The 21,024-nt window shown below is 47.6% G+C and overlaps 1 protein-coding gene across 1 annotated transcript in view; it reads right to left on the minus strand.

Annotated features, from left to right (window-relative positions):
* Positions 1 to 14,438, minus strand: part of LOXL2 (lysyl oxidase like 2) — a 93,312-nt gene extending 78,874 nt beyond the window's left edge. Inside the window, exon 1 of the mRNA XM_060653259.3 lies at positions 14,083 to 14,438. The gene's annotated coding sequence lies outside the window, so the exon portion shown is untranslated. The remainder of the gene's footprint in view (positions 1 to 14,082) is intronic.
* Between the last annotated feature and the right edge of the window lie 6,586 nt (positions 14,439 to 21,024).

Below are 21,024 nucleotides of genomic sequence, written 5' to 3' on the forward strand. Positions count from 1 at the left end.
CCTCTTAACCGTTTCCCTTCTTCCCACCCACCAACACGACTGTCTGAGGCCCTCCTCAAGCAGGCCTCCCTTGGGTTCCAGCTTTCCATGACTGGCCCTGCCATTTCTAGGCCCTTCCGAGGTAGGGAAATGATTCATTCCTCGCAGCCCTTGCTCCACATCTTGTGCTCCGGAGCTCCCAGTAGCGGGCCTTCCTGCTTCGTCGCATAAACAATGGCACCACTCCCCAGCCATGAGCAGTGGCCCACGATGCAAAGGGCACTTGCTCAGCGTTCGCTGAACAGGGGAGCACAGAACCCAGTGGGATTCTTTCACCCAGACAGAACGCTCCACTTAATGTCTCTGCCAGATGTCGGCATTCAGATATGGGGTCAAGGGGTGGGGTGGGGGCTGTCTCCTTCATCAGACCCTCACTGCTAGGGATTCCTGCTGGATCAGCAGGACTGATGAATGGTTCTCATTCATGGCCCAGAGCGCACCGCGGGGAGGCTACCCCAGCTGTGGTCCGGGTGCTGCTTCTGGCCCCACATGGAACACATTCCTTTGTGGAAGAAGGCTGCCTTTGGTGAGGGAGGTGTGCTCAGAGAATGAGGGCAGCGGTGGGGGATGATGGGGCCTTTCTGAACCACCTCAGACAAGAATGCAGACTTTGACACCAGGCTTGGCCAGGGCTGGCCCATTTGGCCCCTGGCCAAAGATTCCACCTCAGCCCTGTCTATTTCTGGCCACAGAGCAGGAATGTTCAGGGCACCGGGAAATGGTGAGAAGGTAAGCATGTAAAGCTGAATTTTTTTTTTTCAGCCTTCAGAAAGAGGCCTTTGTCGGGCATAATTTGTTGTGATCAACTAGGGTTCCCCGCAGTCCATCTCTGGCTCTGGATGGAATCTCATTTTAACCAGGCTGCTTCTTGGGGAGGCTGAAGGTACAATTTCAGACTCTTAAAAGTGTGCCTAATGGAGACTGTCAGACTGGATCAGAAAGGGAAAGCCAAATACATATAGCGTCTATAAGAGACACATTTTATCTCTATAGCACATAGTCCATAAAGAAAGGCAGAGAAAACCCAAAAATCAGTGCTGCTGTTTGAAGGCAATACCATTGTAATGGCGGTGGGAACAGAATGATGCAAAGATGCCCATTGGATTCAAATTAACCAATCCGTGGCCCTAAAAAAATGAAGGCCTAGTCTGACTCCAGGATAACCTACAATAATTGAAAGAACACAGTGTTGGCATCTGAGAGTGGTCAAGATTCAGATCTGGCTTCTGCAACTAGAGAAGGGTCTTACCATCTTAGTGAGTCACATAAGAAGTATCAAGGGCCCAGGGCGCCTGGGTGGCTCAGTTGGTTAAGCGTTGGACTTTTGGACTTTGGCTCAGGTCATGATCTCACAGTTTGTGGGTTCAAGCCCCACGTTGGGCTCTGTGCTGACAGCTCAGAGCCTGGAACCTGTTTCGGATTCTGTGTCTGCCTCTCTCTTTGCCTTTCCCCCACTCATTTTGTAATTTTGTAAAAAATTACAAAAAAAAAAAAAAGAAGTATCAAGGGCCCAGTAGAGTGACTGGCTCATAGCAATGCTCAATGAGTGGTAACTATTATAATTATAAAATCAGCAAGAACCTGGAAAAATCCAAGGAGGGGCTTCACTTCACCCACTGACCACTCTTAACACACCACTTAGGTAACAGGTTTTAACCATCCCCCCACCTCTCCTCCTCTGTACACACACTCCAAACACACTGTTTCCCAGAGCTACAATCAGTAGCCAAACTCATCTGAGTTTCTGCACCACTTTAGGGGGAGGAAAACAGAAGCCAGAGCCAGAAGAGTGTGCAATCCAATCACTGCCAACAAGTCGTGTTTTTAGGGCAGGAAGTGTAGTTAGGGATGAGACCCACTGCATGCAAATCTATGGAGCACTGGTCCAGGCAGAGACAGGTGGGGAGGGGCTTGGCCATGCTCATAAGAGGAGTATACTGGGTGGGAAGTGGAGGGAAGTCTGGGCTAGAGGGAGTATACAAACCAGTTTTTCAAAGAGATGCCTCCTCAAGAGTGGCCACGGAGGTACTGGTTAGCTTTCCTTGTGCCTCAGGTAGGGCTAGTCTTAGCAGGACTCACTTTTGGCTTTCTACACTTTCTGTGTCCCCACTAGTTTCCAGGCCAAGCCCTCATCCAAGTGATGCAACCTCAGTCAGCAGTCAGTTCTTCAGGCCTGAGCCCCTCAGATGAGAACTAGACCCAGGGGGCCCAGCCAAGGAGGGAGCAGCCACATCTCTGCCTTGTCTGGAAATGTCTGGCTACACAGAGGAGGGGGTAGGAGTGCCGTTCTCCACTTTGTTAAGAGCCTGTGATCTGGGATTCTGCTGTCCATTAGAAGCAGTGGCTTCCTTCCAGAAGCCCGGTGAGTAATAGCAGGCACTGACCGCCACATCACCAAAGCTGGCGGGGCTCAGCTGCACAATGCCAGCTGGTGCTGTGTCACTGATGATCATTCCTGGAGATAATGGCATCTGCAGAGTAGTGGCATATACACATGGACCTACAAGTTCTTGCTCTTCCTGGGGGAGGCAGACTTTCTCAGCTACCTTTGGACCTGATCAGTGTCAGTGGTGCTGATCACAAGTCTTTTTGGGGCCTCCTAAGAATGATTCTAATATTCTCACTGCATTTCCAGCCATGGCATGGCTCCCACTGGTGGCTACAGGGTGCCTCCGCTTTCTTTAGCAGGACACGTACTTCCTTCAACCCACAACCGTAGGTTTAGCCACACTGACCTGAGTGCATGTGGTCCCCAGAAGATACCTGCTTACACACTTCCCTGACTTTGGTCTTGCTGTTCTTTGTTCTAGGATACCACATATCTACCTCCTGAACACCTGTTACTCTATGTTTAGGAATCTACCCACATGTATATATGGAAAGTCTTCAGGAATCTACTAAAAGACTATTAGAACTGGTAAGAGTTCAGCAAGGTTATAGGATACAAGGTCAATATACAAAAGTTAACTGTTTCTATTCACTTTCAAAGAACAATCCAAAAAGGAAATGACAAAACGAATTCCATTACAATGGCATCAGAAAGAATAAAATATTTAGGGGCCTCTGGGTGGCTTAGTCGGTTAAGCATCTGACTTTGGCTCAGGTCATGATCGCATGGTTCATGGGTTCAAGCCCTGCATTGGGCTCAATGCTAACAGCTCAGAGCCTGAAGCCTGCTTCAGATTCTGTGTCTCCTTCTCTCTCTGCCCCTCCCCTGCTCATTCTCTCTCTCTTTCTCACTCTTTCTGTCTCTCAAAAATAAATAAATGTTGAAAAAAAATTTTAACGTAATATTTAGAAACAAATTTAACAAACGACATGCAGAATTTATCCTCAGAAAGCTACACAGTTTTCAAAGATATTAAAGATCTACATACATGGAAAAACATCCCGTGTTCATGGATTGGAAGACTTAATGTCATTAAGATGAGAATACACATTAATCTATGAATTCATCAAAATCTCTATTAGAATCCCAACTGACTTTTTCACGGAAATTGAAAAATTGATTCTCAAATTTATGTGGAATTGTAAGGGATCCAGAATAGCCAAGACAATTCTGAGAAAGGAGAACCAAGTGGGAAGACTCACACTTTCCAATTTCAAAAGGGCAAAAGGTTAACACAAAGCAACAGTTATTAAGACAGTGTGGTACTGGCACAGGACAGACACACAGATCAATGGAATATAACTGAGAGTCCAGTAATAAACTCATATATTTATCAGTAATTGATTTGGACATGAGTATCCACACAATTCAATGGGGAAAGGCCAGTCTTTGTAAAAAGAATGGTGCTGGCATAACTGGATAGCCACACATAAGAGAAAGACACTGGACTCCTCCTCCACACTATTTACAAAAATTAATCCAAAATGGATCAAACATCTGCATATAAAAGCTAAACTACAAAACTCATAGAAGAAAACGTAGGGGTAAATCTTCATGACTTTGGATTTGGCAGTGTTTCTCAAATATGACACCAAAAGCACAGGCAACAAATTAAAAATATGTATGTTGGACTTCATCAAAATTTAAAGTGCATCAAAAGGCACTATCAGGATGTTTCATGAACCAGGGCAGCAGTAGTATGGGTAGGAAAAAAGGCATAGTGATCAAGTATTTATTGTACTATTTACATGTCTATCTCCCTTTCAAGCCTGTGAATCCCCTTGAGGGCACATAATCTCTGTATCCCCCGAATCCATTATAGTATAAATGCTGAGTTCATGTGATGTCAACTGAGAAACAAGGAGACACTATCAAGAAGGTGAAAAGACAATTCACAGAATGGGAGAAAATATCTGTAAATCATAGATCTGAAAAGTGTCTAATATCCGGAACATATAAAAACTCCTACAATTTGGGGTGCCTAGGTGGCTCAGTCAGTTAAGTGTCTGACTCTTGATTTTGGCTCAGGTCATGATCTCATGGTTTGTGAAATCAAGCCCTGCATCAGGCTCTGTGCTGACCGTGAGGAGTCTGCTTGGGACTCTCTCTCTCTCTTTATCTCTATCTCTCTGTCCCCCTCCCTTGCTCTCTCTCTCTCTCACACACACACACACACACACACACACACACACACTTTCTCTGTCTGAAAATAAATAACATTTTAAAAAACTCCTACAATTCAATAAGAATGAGCCACCTAATTTAAAAATGGGCACCGGACTTGAACAGATATTTCCCCAAAGAAGATATGCAAATGCCCAATGAACACCTGAAAAGATGCTCAACATCATTAGTCACCAGGGAAAAAGCAAATCACAACCTCAATGAAATACCACTTTGCATACACTAGGATGGCTATACAATGTTTGAAAAAAATTTTTTTAATGTTTATTTACTTTTGAGAGAGAGAGAGAGACAAAGTGCGAGTAGAGGGGAGGGTCAGAGAGAGAAGGAGACGCAGAATCTGAAACAGGCTCCAGGCTCTGAGTTGTCAGCACAGAGCCCGACATGGGGCTTGAACTCACAGACCGAGAGGTCAGGACCTAAGCTGAAGTCAGACGCTTAACCGACTGAGCCACCCAGGCGCCCCTATACATTTCTTTTAAGGGGGAAAAAGTAGGTGTTAGTGAAGATGCAGAGAAATTGGAACCCCCATACATTGCTGGTGGTAATGTAAAATGGTACAGCCGTTGTGAAAAACAGTTTGGCAATTCCTCAAAAAGATAAACATAGAATTACCATATAACCCAGCACTTCCACTCCTATTTATATACCTAAGAATTAAAAACAGACGTTCAAACAAAAGTTCGTATACAAATGTTTATGGCAGCACTATTCATAATAGCTAAAAGATGGAAACAATCCAAATGTCCCCCAACAATGAACAGATAGGGGCGCCTGGGTGGCTCAGTCGTTTGAGCCTCTGATTCTGGGTTTTGGCTCAAGTCATGATCTCGCTGTTTGTGGGTTTGAGCCCCACACTGGGCTGTGCAGCTGGCAGTGCAGAGCTTGCTTGGGAATGCTCTCTCTCCCTCTCTCTCTGTCCTTCCCCCACTCACGCTGTCTCTGTCTCTCTCAAAATAAATAAGCTTAAAAAAAAAAGCAATGAACACATAAACAAAATGTGGCATATCCATACAGTGGTATATTATTTGGCCATAATAAGGTATGGAGTATGTGTACGTGTCACAACATAAATAAGGCCTGGAAACATGTAAAGTGAAAGAAGCCTTATGTTTGATTCCATTTATACGAAATATCCAGAATTGGCCACATCTAGGCAGGAAGCAGATTAGCAGGAATGGGCGTGGGGAGTGAGGGTAGGGTGGGGGAGGAGAAGGAGGTGACAGGTAAGGGACACAAGTTTCTCTTTCCGGTAATGAAATGCTCTAAAACGGACTGTGGTGATGGTTGTACATATCTGTGGATATACTAATATCCATTGACTCGAACACTTTAAATGGGTGAATTATATAGTATGTAAATTACATCTCAACTAAGCTTTAAAAAATGGACTTAAATGACACTTGTGTTAAGAGTATATATTTATGAAGTAGCCGCTACATGATAAACACTGTATTAGGCACTGGGAATTCAAAGATGACTCTGATGTGGGTTCTGCCCTCAAGGAGTGCACACAATACTTACAGAAGCAGGAACAGTACAGAATGAGATACAGGAGTGAAAGGAGGAGGTGGTGATCACACCTGAGGATGAGGAACAGGAAAAGCCTTAGACATTGACACTGAGCAGGTTGTGGAGGCAAATTTGAATTTGACAGGTTGGGGGTGGGGAGATCATCCCAGGCAGCAGGTAGGGCTGGTCTGAAATAACAAAGTGTCTTTTGGAAGCCGTGTGTGGTGCAGATAGGAAGATGAAAAGCAGAGGCGTTGCGGGGTGGGGATGATGAGAGGTGGGAGAGATGACAAGCAGAGGGCCAGCAGAGAGGGAACTTGAACGTCATGCTAAGAAATGCTGAGTTTTCCTTTTGGGGATAAGGAGCCAATGGACAGTAAAGCAGGGGCGGGGTGGGGCGGGGGGGGGGGCGGTGACGGGGGCAGATTTGTGATCTAGAGCAGGAGTCAGCAAACTGCAGCCCACGGGCCAAATCTATAAATACCGTTTCTGGAAATGAAACTTTATTGGAACACGGCCATAATGAGTTCTTTACTTGCTATCTGTGGCTGCTCTCCCACTAAAACAGAGTGTAGACCAATAACAACACAGAGCATATGGACTGTGACGTCCAAAATGTTTGCTATCCGTCCTTAGAGGAAAAGTTTACCACCCCTGCTCTGGAAAGATCACTGTGGCTATTGCATAAAGGAGGGCTTCGTGGGGGTTAAGACCAAGGGAAAGGAGGCCAATTAGGAGACGAGCAACTCTCTCGCTGCTGAGTAATGTTCACGATGTTGGTGTAACTTGCATGGTTGTGGGGTGGAGAGATGGGCCTGGCTTTGTGAGCTGTGGGGAAGGAAAGACAGCTGGGGAATATCAAGTCAAGAAAATCAAGAGTGCCTGGTTTGAGGATGAGAGATCCCACAGGGTTTCACTGATGTGTAAATTTTAGTGTTTTTTTCCTCATCATTAAAATGTCTCTAAACATCATTTTTAGAAGAATGCTCTCAAACAGAGCACCTGAATTAAAGGCAGCTTAAAAGTTTTTGGGGCGCCTGGGTGGCTCAGTCGGTTAAGCGACTTAGGCTCAGGTCACGATCTCGCGGTCCGTGAGTTTGAGACCCGCGTCGGGCTCTGGGCTGATGGCTCAGAGCCTGGAGCCTGCTTCCGATTCTGTGTCTCCCTCTCTCTCTGCCCCTCCCCCGTTCATGCTCTGTCTCTCTCTGTCTCAAAAATAAATAAACGTTAAAAAAAAAATTAAAAAAAAAAGTTTTTTATTTTATTTCATTTCATTTCATTTCATTTCATTTCATTTCATTTCATTTCATTTCATTTCATTTCAAGTAATCTCTACACCCAACGAGGGGCTCAAATTCAAGAGTCAGTGCTCTACTGACTCGGCCAGCCAGGTACCCCTAGCTGAAAAGTGTTTTAAAGAAATTATTCTTACCACTTGGTTATGGGCATGCTAGAGCAATTCTAGGCAACCCGGTGGATAATCTTCCTCTCTTCACGTGTTGCAACAAGCCCGAGGTCCACAAATTCTTTGTCTATGCTCTAAGGCTGCCGTTGGCACTAGGTGGGCACTAAGGGGTTGGCGGCCGGCCATCAGAATAGTATTCTTGACCGACGATTTTATTTTAAATACACGTGTCAAATACCATGTCTTACTCATTTTTGTGTCTCTTACAATGACTGGCAGAGTGTCTGGCACATAGAAGGCCACTAATAAGTCATTTTAGTTAAGAAGGAAGAGAGAGGACCAGGTGGGAAGAGAAGGAAAGGAAGAAGGAAGGAAAATAAGACAGGAAGGCAGTACACGGCCACGAAATTTCCCCCCAAGGCTGAAAACTCATGCTGCAGCAGAAGCTGATAAAAGGGCCGTTCTTCAGGTGGATGTGAGTCCCCTTCTTCCAGGGAGAGCCTGGAGGGACCATACTTAGTGGTCATGTGTTAATACAGCTGCAAACGCCAAATATGCTGTACTATCTTCCCCAGATATTTTAAGGAAATAAGTGGCTTAAATCTCACAACGAATCTCGATGTTTGTGTCTTTCAAACACCTCTCGCAAACTGCCTCGCGAAGAGAAAATGAGCGTCCAATCCCAAGACCCCGAGGTGTAGCTAAAGCAGCCGCATGCAGGCATGAGATGTAACTGAAACATCTTGCTTGACCGTGTGCTCCAGGTAATGTTCTAGTCTTGGTCTAGGCGGTAGTTACACGGGCATGTTCATTTTGTAAAAATACATCCAGAACAGGTAGCTGTACACCTATGCTCACAGCAGCACTATTCCCAACAATCAAAAGGCGGAAGCAACTCAAGTGACCACTGACGAACGAACGGGTAAACAAAATGTGGTACGTCCATCCAATGGAATACTGTTCCCTTAAAAAGGAAGGAAACTGACATGCTGCAACATGGATGAAACTTGATGACACAGATGTTGAGTGAAATAAGCCAGTCACCAAAAGACCAAGTACCATATGATTCCACTTACATGAGGTACCCAGAGTTGTCAAATTCATAGAGACAGAAAGTAGAATGATGGTTTCCAGGAGGCTGGGAGGTGGGGGCGGGGCGGGGGCGGGGAATAGGGGGTTAGTATTTAATAGGGATAGAGTTTCAGTTTGGGAAGACGAAAAGTTCCAGAGGTGGATGGTGGTGACGTCACACAACAATGTGAATGTGCCTAAAGCCACTGAGCCCCACACTTAAAAATGGTTACAATGGTGAGTTTCAAGTTGTGGATATTTTATCACAATAAAAACAAAACCAAAAGTGTATACATGTGTATGCTTAGAATTGGTGCCATTTCACCTACATGTGCTATTCTTGGTGGGGGGTGGGGGAGGAAGTTGACTTTAAAAATGCACTCAATTTTATATTTGTATTTGATTTAGGAAGATAGGAAAAGATCTTTCTTACTAGATCTTAGGGTCACGCTGTCACTCTGGAAAGCTGGGCTATGTTTATCCCGCTACTCTTTGGTGCTCCAGGACAAGGCTGGGGGTGGGGGAGTTCATGGATTCAAGTTCAAAGGCAGTGACAAGAAACGGAGCAGAGTAAGCTGTTCACAAGTCATCCACATAATGTTCTCATTAGGCGTATGCTTTTCAGGCAAGCAGCATCATTTTCCCAGAAGATACTCTAAGCTTTGTGTTGGGGACGCATCAAGGAGGGCATATGGCAGCTTGCACAAAACCTCCACGGGTCTGCTTGTCTAACAGATTCTGACAATGAAACAACTTGAAAAATGTCTCATCATTTGCATGCGATATTACAGTATGAAGTTGGAGGTATTCCACACGAAGGCATCAAAAGCCTTGGGTAAGAAGAAATGATTAACTGTGGTCCTAATTACATCCTCATTATCTGTTGAGTCTGTTCTCACTCTACCCCCGGACCTGCCACATATCACTTACCTGGGTATGTCGTTTTTGCCAAGAGAAGTGCCAAAGATTTTATTTTGAACTCTGGACAGAAATCTTATCTAAATTGTCACCATCACGCTCTTATCACCCTGGAACAAGTGGCTATTCTGAAGGGATGGTCCTGTGCCAAAAGAATTCTCAGACACACGTGGCGGGCAGGAGCGGCCAGCACACCTGGCCAGGTTGGGTTCCCTGCCAAGCATGCACCATGCTCAACAGCAGGAGCACAGCTGGAATTACTAAAATAAGAAGGTCTGAAGACTCACTTCGAAACTAGACATGCCTGGAGAGCAGAAGATAAGCAGTGCATGGCTGCAGGTGCATGTCTGTGCAATCTGCTTGGCCCTCCCAGTCCTGGCCCACGGTTGCCAGTTCTGCTGGTTCCGGGGGGGCCTGGGGCGGGGCAGCCTGCGGCCACTTAATCTGAGGCCACTTCATCTGAGGCCTGGTGGCCCATTCAGGGTCCACAGTGCAGCTGGGTTTATGTGACACAGCCACGCAGACAGATCACGAAGACCGTTTTCCAGAGGGGAATGAACAATAATCACAAGCTGTTCTGAATCCAGGCAGCTCCAGGAGTGGGGGACTCTACTCCCTAATGCTCCCAAAGCTATAAGGAAAGAAGCAACTGTTACAGCTGATGTGGCATCACCTAGAAATTCTGCTCCCACGGAGACAGCCTATTAGCTAAGGGGGAAGAGAATTTATGGCTGCCAGAAGACAAGGTGATTCAAGGTTAATGGTTTGCCCCTTTGAGTTCCTACAGTTTGAATAATGGGATTGAGTAACCAGTTTCTCTGTCCCTGACTGCCTGTTTTATGGAAGGTGTGTTCATTCAATGTCTATTTCAGGGCAATGAATATAAGAGCAGAAAATCTAGGAGTCAAGAAATAAGAGATTCCATTTTCCCACACGGCCAGCCAAGGAAGAATTCCAATTCATGAGTCTTACTAATAAGATGTAGAAATGATTTATCACCCCACTTCAAAGCAAATAAGCACAAGTAATGGAAATGCTAAAAGTAAAAAATTCTGGTGTTCTATATCCTCATCAGACCAAGGCAGAATAAACAAAGCTGTCCATAACTGAAGGACTTCAGAGGGAAGTCTCTTCCCTGTCATGAAATTTAGGAATCTCCGACTATAGACACTAGCTGCCAAACTACTCAGGCAATGATCAATGATGGGTAATTGTTCTCAGTGAGATTTCCTACTGGGGCCTTGGTCTTGTCCAAGAATTCTAGCGACAGAGGATTTGCTCATCCTACTTCCAGACCTAGGAGCCAGAGACTAGGGGGAAAATGCTGCTTCCTAGTTCACGGAGGCCCACCTCGAGTCCTCAAGAGGGAAGCCACTTTCATACGGTTCTGCAATAAGCTGGGAAATAAACCCAGGCTTCCTGACTTTGCAGCTGATTTACCGCAAGCACCAAATGGCCAGTTACTGCATATTTACACACGGATTTCTAATCACAGGTGTACGGGAAGTGACAAGCTCAGGATGCAGCCAGAGCCAAGAGAAACACTTCAGAGAACAGCCGATAGCCCATGAGCAGCACTGAGAAACAGAGCCACCGTGGCCCAGGAATGAGGAGGCTGGGTCAGGTCCTGGCTTCGCCAATCCCTGCCTGTGCCATCTGGACAGCTTATCTGTTTGCCAGTGTGCTCAGCTGTAAAATGAATTCAGTACCCATCTTACTCTTTGGTGGAGCGTTGTAATAACCAAATGACACAGTGGATAGAAAAGTGGTTTGATAGGAATAACATACAGTATGAACATAGATTATAAAAACCAGCAGAACTCGGCTCAACTTTACAAAGGCATTTTGGGGGAAAGTGGGAAATTTTTGTCTTTGTTTTGTTTTAATTTTTTAATGTTTATTTATTTTTGAAAGACAGAGAGGGAAAGAGCATGAGTGGAGGAGAGGCAGAGAGAGAGGGAGACACAGAATCTGAAGCGGGCTCCAGGCTCTGAGCTGTCGGCACACAGCCCGACGTAGGGCTCAAACTCATGAACTGTGAGATGACGACCTGAGCCAAAGTCAGATGCTTAACCAACTGAGCCACCCAGGTGCCCCAAAAGTGGGAAATTTTTGAATATGGGCTGGGTATTAGATGATAGTAAAGAATTATTTTTAATTTTCTTAGGCATAGCAATGGCATAATGGTTATTTAATATTTTTCAAGATCACACTGAAATACATAGGGGTAGAATTATTATCAAATTTGAAATCTGGAATTTGCTTTAGAAAGAAAGAGCAAAAGGATAGATAGGAGCAAATATGGCAAAATATTGATAACTGTTGAAGCTGGGGGAGAAAATATGGAGGCCTTCTCTCTACTTCTATGCATATATGAAATTTTTCAGATACAAAATAATTTTTTAAATTTATTATTATTTTTTTATCTTAGCAAGAGAGAGCTTGAGTGGGAGGGGGAGGGGCAGAGGGGGAGAGAGAGAATCTTAAGCAGGCTCCACGCTTGGCATGGAGCTTGATCCTGCAACCCTGGGATCATGACCTGAGCTGAAATCAAGAGTCAGAGGCTCAAACCTCTGAGCAACCTAGGCGCTGCCCACCCCCCCCCACACAAATACAAGATAATTTTTAAATAAACATTGCAGAATTGGGGGGTGGGGGATCACAAAGCTTCACTGAAGTTCATCCCCAGAGCACAGAAGATCTGTTTCCTTCACAAGACCCTTCCACACTGGTCATCCAGAGGTCAGAGAACAAGAACATGGCAAAAGGCCAGGAGAAGGCAGGCCAGGACCCCAGGTGGAAGCCTCTTTCAGAATCTTCTGTCTGCCATGCATCCAAACGTCAGCCAGCTTATAAAGTCAAGTGCACACTTTGTCTTCAGACCTAAGTAGCCTATTCACCTTAGACCAAGTCACTTGTTAACACAAAGTTACAGGGGGACACACAGACGCTTGCATACCCACACCCCCCACTGAGGCTCAATTCCTTTGGGCCCCAAGAACCCCAGGGCCAAATGGGGGCATGCACTTTGCCATGGGATTGAATGGTCATTCCGGGGCAGATACTGGGGACCAGTAAGGGGAACAGGACAAGAGGGAGAGAGAGATGAATAATTTAGCTAAGGCAGGGTCCAGTGAGCCAGTCATTCATCTGGGTACTGACTAGGGAAATGAGCATTTCCCTCTTCCTTCTAAGCCCCATCCCTGACCATTTTAAGTACAGAATAACACCATAAATAACTAAAAAGTTCCAGCAAAGGTGACAAATGGGCTTTGGGGGTTCCTGCACAGACAGGCTGGCGGTGGCATAAGGGAGGAGCCGGAGTACAGGAAAGGGGTTCAAGCCCCCACTGACTAGCTCCCTGGCCTTGGGCTTCAGAGCTTTTCCTCCTCTGCAAAAAGAAATGATCGGGCTCATTTTAAGAACCCCGCAGTTCAAAGATTTTAGGGGGCAAAATTAATTTGGGGCATGTTCCGACTTACGTGAACATCGTTCTTCTCACCTGGACCTGAGGTTTCCTAACATTTTGAGCAGTTCAATGCTTCCCACCCCCACCCCACCAAGTTCCGCCACGTCCCCTCACCCCACCCGCGCTGGTCTTTGGTGGTCTTCGCTTGTTTCTTCCAATCATTTCTAGCTCGGCGCTGATTTACAGCGACACCTCCAGCAGGCAGCTACAGTTAGAGGACTCCCAGATTTGGAGTGGGGGGAGGGTGTGCAGCGCGCAGTGGCCAAAGCGCCTGCGTAAAACTGTAGGCACTGAGTCCTGCGGGATGCGTACAGGGCTAGGATTTGCTCTACCACTGGGGCGACCCTGCATGTACGACCCTCGGGTTAGCTTGTGCTAGTTCTTTCCTACTCCAGGGTCTCTCTGTGATAACGGCGGGAGAGGTTCCCCGGTCCCCGGACAAGCCAGCACGACGTGGGAGGGAACACCTTGGGAGCGGACCGCGCCTGTCCTCCTACAGCACTCAGGGCACTCCTGCGCTCAGCCGAGCCTTTCTAGCAGGCTGGGAAAAAAAAACCAATTCCGAGACAGTGGGAGATAGAGCACCCAGGCGTACCCCTGGTGGCCCCATCCGCTCTGCCCAGCCCTGTGCGCTCCGTATCCCCAAAGTCTGGGGACACCCCAGGGCACTCCCCGCTCCCGCGCGCCCCCCATACCCTCAAAAGCCAGAACGCCGGGTAACCCTGGCCCCACGCCGCACCTAGGGCCCACAGAGCCTCGACGGGCTGCGTCCTGCCGGGTCGTAGGAGCCCCCGGCAAGCCAGGAACACAGCGCCCTGATCCCCGGGGCGCGCCAGCTGCAAAGCCTCGCCCGGCTCAGGGAGAGGTGGGGCTGGCCGGTCCGCCCGAGTCGGAAGGGGCACCCGTTAGCCGGCAGGTCCTAGCATCACTCCGAGCAAGCAGCCTTCGCTCCAAGTGCCCGCCACGCAGGTCCGGGGAACCCGCAGCACGGCCGAGAGGGAGCTCCGCAGGGAGCGGACCCCGAGGACCCCACCGGGACGCTCCCGCTTCCCTGCCTACAGCTGTGCGGAGGGGAGGAGCAGGGAGCGCTCTTACTTGGCAACAGAGGCCCGCGCTGGCTTGGCTGGGGCCAGCTTTCCACGGTGGCCCCTCTCCGCGCGCGTCGCCGCTGCGCCCCTTTCCTGAGCCGAGGGGACGAGCCGACTTCTCAGGCCGCTGAAGGAAGCGGGATCCAAGTTGAGGAAGCCGCGGGCCGGAGTCGCTCCTTTACGCTTTTCCCGGTACTTTTAACGCGAGTCGGAAGGCAAACCCCTCCCCGAACCCACCCCCTTCCCGGGAGGTGGCCACCGCGGCAGGCCCGGCCTCCGGCCCCTTTTGTTGTAATTCGAGAGCGGCCCCTCCCCGGGCCCGAGCGGGCTGTGCGGGGGAGGCCGCGCGCCAGAGGTTGCAGAGCTTCCCAGGCTCTTCGCGCCCAGGTTTCCGGAGACTGAGCAGCTCGAGAGGGGGCCCTTTCCTCGGGGAGATTCATCTACCCACCCCCACCCTCAGCAGCTCCCGGAATTTAACCCTTCGATGCCCTTATGCACCAGCTTTAGGGTCCACGGTTTCCAGAGAACTCAGCGCTGCCCGGCACATAATAGACGTTCAATAAAAACTGGTCGGTGAAGGAGTTCCGAAACCCATGCATCTCGCCTGTGTTTCTTCTCTATGGGGAAGCAGATTCTGAACATGAAAACAAACGGCCCCCTTTCTTGCTGCAGATCACATCTATGGCCTTTGCAAAGCCTCCCTCTCTGAGGATTGGTTTTCTCCTTTGTAATTAAAGGCTTTGGATTTAGTGACCTCTAAGGTCCTTCCCCGCACGGCAGGGCCAGGATTAACAAGCTCTGCGCTCAGGGAACCCAACAGGACACAGCTAAGGGGTGCATATTTTGCAGAGGGACATTCCATGCCTGGCTCTGAGGCTCACACTGGGGGCAAAGTGAGGGCGTCCTACACGTAGGGGGAGCCCCCTGTGCGGTTTCCCAGGGCTCCTTAAGCAAGAGAAAGGCTTGGCCAGACAGGAGGCAGCCAGCTGTAAAACAAGGCATCCGTCCCTGGACCTCTGGGCAGGCAGTACCCAGAAGGGACAGACTACAGCAGTCTGTTACATGAAGGGTGGTAATCCTCCTCTTGCCTTCCTCCCTCCTTAGCAAACCCACAGCACCAGCAGTGACAGGTGGTGACTCCCAAATTCCCCTCCAGCTCCGACCTCTCTCTTCACTGTGGATTTGTAAATCCACTGGTCTCCAGGACATCCCCTCCTTGGCCCTCTAGACACTTCCCGTGGCCAGGCTAACTTAGCATGCTGGCCCCCAAACTTAGTCCCTAACTCACAGCCCACCCCAACCCCTGTGAGCTCCGCGTGGAAGAAATGGGGTCTCTGCAGGCCCCTCCTCCTAACCCTCCCCCTCCTCCAATCAGTCCCCTGGTCTGTTGGGCTGGAGAGGAGGGAGCAGGAGGGAGATGGGTGTGGTTATCAAAGGGCAGCAGGAGTCCCTGTGGTGCTGGAATTGTTGGGGATCTTGACTGTGGTGGTGGATACAGGAACCTACACAGGTGATAAAATTGCACGGAACTTAATAAGTGCAGGTGCGTGCACGTACAAGTAAAACTGGGAAAATCTGAATAAGATTGGGTCAATGTCGATACCCTGGTTGTAATATTGTGCTATGGTTTTGCAAAATGTCACTGTTGGGGGAAACTGGGCAAAGTGTACCAGGCATCTCTCTGTATTCTTCCTTACAACTATACATGAATCAATAACATTTTTTAAATGAAAAAAAAAAAAAAAAAAAGAGCTCCAGGGCCCTCAGTATGCAGTCTGAACCCCTTGATCCAACTGATAGGAACCCCAGAGGCATTTCCAGCCTGCCCATCTCTCGGCCACATTCTTTCCTCTCCCCCACAGGCCCTGCTTGCTGTTTCACATGCCTGCTCTTTCACACCCCAGGGCCTTTGCACATGCTATTCCCTTGACTTGTCTGCCCTGCAGGGACCAGCTCTTTGAGACCTAACTCAGTTGGCACAGTCAACACTCTACACAGTGCCTGAAACCTAGCAGATGCTCAATGAATGCCACTGAAAGTGAGCACCTTTTTCTCTGATCCCTTGGTTTTTGCTCCTGCTGTTTGTGCTAAAGCTTTAACCAATACGGTATAAAATGAAAGGAAGCTAACTTTGTAAATAATGTGTTGCTTAATTGTGAAAAAAAAAAAAAAAAAAAAAAAGCAAACTCCTTGTTGGAACATTTAGAAAATATGAAAAAGTATAATGAAGACGCTTGTCATCCTGGTTTTCTATCACCCATATAGAAGCACCTAACATTTGGGAGTATTTCCTTCAGGATAGGTTTCAGATCAAGTCTACATATGGTTTTTGTACCCAGAATTTTTTTTTTTTTACTGTATTTTTTTGTGTATTTTTAAATATACTTTTTTAATGGTTTTAGACTCAGGGCACCTGGGTGGCTCAGTCAGTTGGGCATCCGACTTCAGCTCAGGTCATGATCTTGCGGTCTGTGAATTCAAGCCCCACATTGAGCTCTGTGCTGACAGCTCAGAATCTGGAGCTTGCTTCAGATTCTGTGTCTCCCTCTCTCGCTGCCCCTCCCCTGCTCCCCACCCCTTCTCTCTCAAAAATAAATAAACATAAATTTAAAAAACTTAATGGTTTTAGACTCTTCCAGTGTCTAAGACTACCAGGTTCAAGGGCATCATCTCTGTCTTGTTGGACATCAAGTTGTTTACAAGTTTTTACCAGTTGAAATTATGCCATGATGGTTATCCTTGGGAAAGTAATGTTTATTGAGCAGCTACTATGTGGTTCCTGCTAACTGTAACACATGAGAAAGTGGAGGCTCAGAGAGGTTTTGTAATTTCCCCAGACTCACAGAGCTGACAAGTGGTCAAGCTGTGATAACTAAGGTGTACTGTACCCCTCCTGTATGTCTGTCGGTGCCTCATCACGCCCCCACTCCCAAGAGAAAATGATTATTTGAAGCTCGCACAGAGTTGTTCACTGATGCACTTTTGTGAACCGAACCAAAGGCCTGAGAGACCAGGAAGGCAGTTAGACCTCTGTTCTAGATGACACAAAATGCTTTCTGTCCATATGTCATCCGTACAGTTCACATGTGCCACCCCCATGTCCCAGGCCCCGTGTGCCTCAGAGGCAGAGCCTCTGGATGGCTTCAGAGCATGCACCTGCAGTCAGAGGACCTGGGGTCACATTCTGACTTCTAGATGAGTAAAAGGGCCGTATGCCCTTGGGGGTGTAGAGCAGTCCCTGACTCGTGGGGTTGCGCCTAAATTGCTGTTTGACTTCTGCTCTCGCAGTGCTGCCTGGAGGTGCTGGAGTGGACTCCTCCCCGCCCCCCCCCCCCCCCCCCCCCAAGCCGGAGCTGCAGACCCCAGCTGCGAAGCTGCCAGAGGGAAGGAAGACAGCACCTTCCTGCCACCTGCAGGGGCCACGGAGATTGCGTCCTTAGTACACCTTCCAGGACGCGCTGGCTGAGTCCAAGGGTGCATGGGCTGTTCTCTTTCTTTTTTTCTTGGCTCTTGAGCTCTGTGGTCAAATCACCTTCCTAAGTCTGGGCATGTCCCAGGAAGCACACCAGGGTCTCGGGAGAGGCCCAGCTAGCCTCACCAGTCTTTGCTCTCGTGGAGCCTACGCCCCAGTGTGGGGAGACGGACAAGACACAGACTGACAAATAGAAACAGTGACGCGGGGGAGAAGCCAGTGGCAAGCACGGTGGCCTGGGAAGGCCCTGTCTGACAAGGGGGCAGAGGCTCTGAGGAGTGAAGGGAGGGCCGTGTGGACATTTGGGGTGGCCAGTCTCACCTTCCTCTGGGCTCCACAGCACTTAACTTGTATCACTTTTGAGGCATGTATCTACTTACTACCTGAGTTATGGTTGCATATTGGATTCATCTCTCTTATAGCTCCCTGTGCACAGGAGCCATGAATCTGAAGTGGCGTTAGCCTGTGTACCCCCGTGGGGAGCCAGCAGCATGCCTTGCACATATGGGCATTGGCGTTTTTTATTTATTTTTTAAATGTTTATTTATTTTTGAGACACAGGGAGAGAGACAGAGGGCAAGTGGGAGAGGGGCAGAGAGAGTGGGAGACACAGAATCTGAAGCAGGCTCCAGGCGCTGAGCTGTCAGCACAAAGCCCGATGGGGGGCTCGAACTCATGGACCACGAGATCAAGACCGGAGTCAAATTCCCACGCTTAACTGACTGGGCCACCCACCCGGGGGCCCCGGAGCGTCGCTGTTTCTGGAAGTGAATCAGACTGAACTGAAAACATTTGAAAGCCTACATAATTAAGACGGAAATAATTGTAGTCAGTGTTATGGATTACCCACAGTAATAAGAATGAGAAAACTAGTACTTTAAATCTATACAGTCAAAGAAGAGGCTCCAGCTTGCTTCCTTGGTAAATTAAAAGCAGAACCAACCGACCAAGCAAACACTGATTCCTTTGGGAAAATGATTTAGAAACAAATGTCACCTCCGGGTAGTGATCTGATCTGGTGCTGGGGGGAGGGGATTGCGGTTAAAGGAGTCAAGTTGGTCAAATATCTCACATATTTCAGTGCCCTATGTTGTTTTGTTTTGTTTTCAGTTTCCTATGTTAACCAGATGGATATCTATCAGACCCAACTTGCTGGCTCTCTCAGATTCAGAAATCTGTAGTGTTATCACAACCACTTTTAACGGGTGTGGACGCTTTGTAGGAAGAGCTTGGGGGAAATTCTCGCTTCCTCCTGGCCGGCAGCGCCTCCTAGTGTCCACGTCTCGCACGACATTGAGCGCTTGCGCCCTTCACCGCCAACCTATAAACCAAGGGGATTTAGAGAGGTCCTAGCACCTCGTTTATGGCTGAGCTATTGGAACCCCAGAGACCTGTCGACTGGATTGCAGTGAACAGCAGCGCGGAAAGATCCAGATAGAAGTCTTCTAACCCCGAGGAGAACCACAAATCTCAGAAAGCACAAGCTGCACGTGTGTGTGTAGGTCAGCAGCACTTAGGATGCCTCTGCCCTTTCTCCAGAGAGCATGTTTTTTATATCTTTTTTTTAATGTTTATTTTTGAGAGAGAGAGCACGAGTGGGGGAAGGGCAAGGAGAGAGGGGGACACAGAATTCGAAACAGGCCCCAGGCTCTGAGCTGTCAGCACAGAGACCCACTTGGGGCTCCATTTCAGGAACGGGGAGATCATGACCTGAGCCAAAGTTGGAGGCTTAACCCACTGAGCCCCCCGGGCGCCCCTCTATATAATCCCATTCGTATAATCTATTTTCTAGGATGTATGATCATTCTTTGTCACGTACCTGGGGGCTAAGATTCCCCATCTCTCTCCTTTTCCTTTTCTTTATTATTAATCATAACAGCATGTTTGAAGGGGCAAAACAACTTTTTTTCTGGGAACTCAAAGCTTTTCAAAGCCTTCTGTGATGAAGAAAACAGGGCAAGGCAATCCTGTACATTCTTCAAAGAAGAAAATTAAGTCTAGAAGAGGGAAAATCCGTTTTCCATGACTTCCTGCCATTGGTGTCCAGAGCTTGAGCGGGCAGCTGCTTGGCTCCTTGGATAAGTTCTGGTGCTTGCAGCCCTCTGGGGTGGGTTCAGCCTGATGTGGCCCAGTGCCTCCCCTCCCTTGCAGACTGACCAGGGCAGGTATAGTTTAAGGAGCCTACATAAAAGCGTATGTTCCTCTCCTGGGGGTTGCTGTGTCTGAAGTCCTGCCATTGGAAATCAGTCTCTTATGAATGAAGTATTGATTCATGCAACAGTGTGGTTAAGTCTCAAAAATATCATGCTGAGCACCCCCAGCCCTAAAAAGCCAGCCACAAATGGGTAAAAGACCATGTTGTTCCATTCATGTGAAGCTCTGGAAAAGTCAACACTATTGTGATAGAAAGCTGGTCAGGGTTGGCCTGAGGCTGGAGGTAGGCATGGGGTTTGCCTGGGAAGGATCAGGCGATAACAAACTTTCTGGGGTGATGGAAATGATTTCTCGATCGTGGTGGTATTCACATTGTGTATGCATTTTTCTGAAATTCATGAAACTGAGCACTTAAACCAATTTTATTGGGCGAATTTTATTGTATATAAACTATTCCAGAATAAGCGTTATTTAAAACTTACTTTAATAAGCCTTTTGGGGCTCCCAGTTCTGGTACCCTCCTTTAAAATGAAAGCAGTTTGGAGAAAGGCAACACAGGGTGACGTGTGGATAGGAGCACAGTAGCTGGAGCCACGCTGTGTGGGTTTGAATCCTAACTCCACTACTTACCAGTCGTGTGAAATGAGCATGTCGTTTAATCTCTCTGGTCCTTAGTTTCTTCTACTTGTAAAATGCCTCAGCATTTTACTGCACAGAATTCTTGTAAGGCTGAAATGAGTTCATTAACGTGAAGGGCCCAGAGTAAATTGTCTAGCACATGGCCAGTGCCAGCTAGTTTTAAACCGATTTATGATGGACGTGTAAATGGCCCTTCAAGTTGTCTACTTTTTTCTAGTTACTGTTTTTTCTCTCTTTTTTTTTTAGAGTAGTGTTAGGTTTACAGAAAAGCTGAGTCGCAAATATAAAGAGCTCTCACATATCCACCTTCACCCAGTGAATTTCCCCTCTTCTTAACATCTTGCATGAAGGCGGCCACATTTGTTACAATGGATGAGCCAATACTGATACATTATTATTAGCCAAGGTCCATATTTACATTAGGGTTCATTCTTTGTGTTGTGCATTCTGTGGATTTTGACAAATGTATAATGACTTGTATTAACCATTACAGTACCATGCAGAAGAGTTTCACTGCCCTAAAATTCCTCTGTGCTCTGCCTGTTCATCTCTCCCTCCCCTCAACCCCTAGCAACCACTGATCCTTTTACTGTCTCCATAGTTTTGTCTTCTTCAGAATGTCATATAGTTGGAATCATACAGTACGTAAAATTTTCAGATTGGCTTTTTTCGCATGGTGATGTG

The sequence above is a fragment of the Panthera onca genome, chromosome B1, assembly GCF_046562875.1.
Source record: "Panthera onca isolate mPanOnc1 chromosome B1, mPanOnc1 haplotype 2, whole genome shotgun sequence".
Taxonomy (NCBI): domain Eukaryota; kingdom Metazoa; phylum Chordata; class Mammalia; order Carnivora; family Felidae; genus Panthera; species Panthera onca.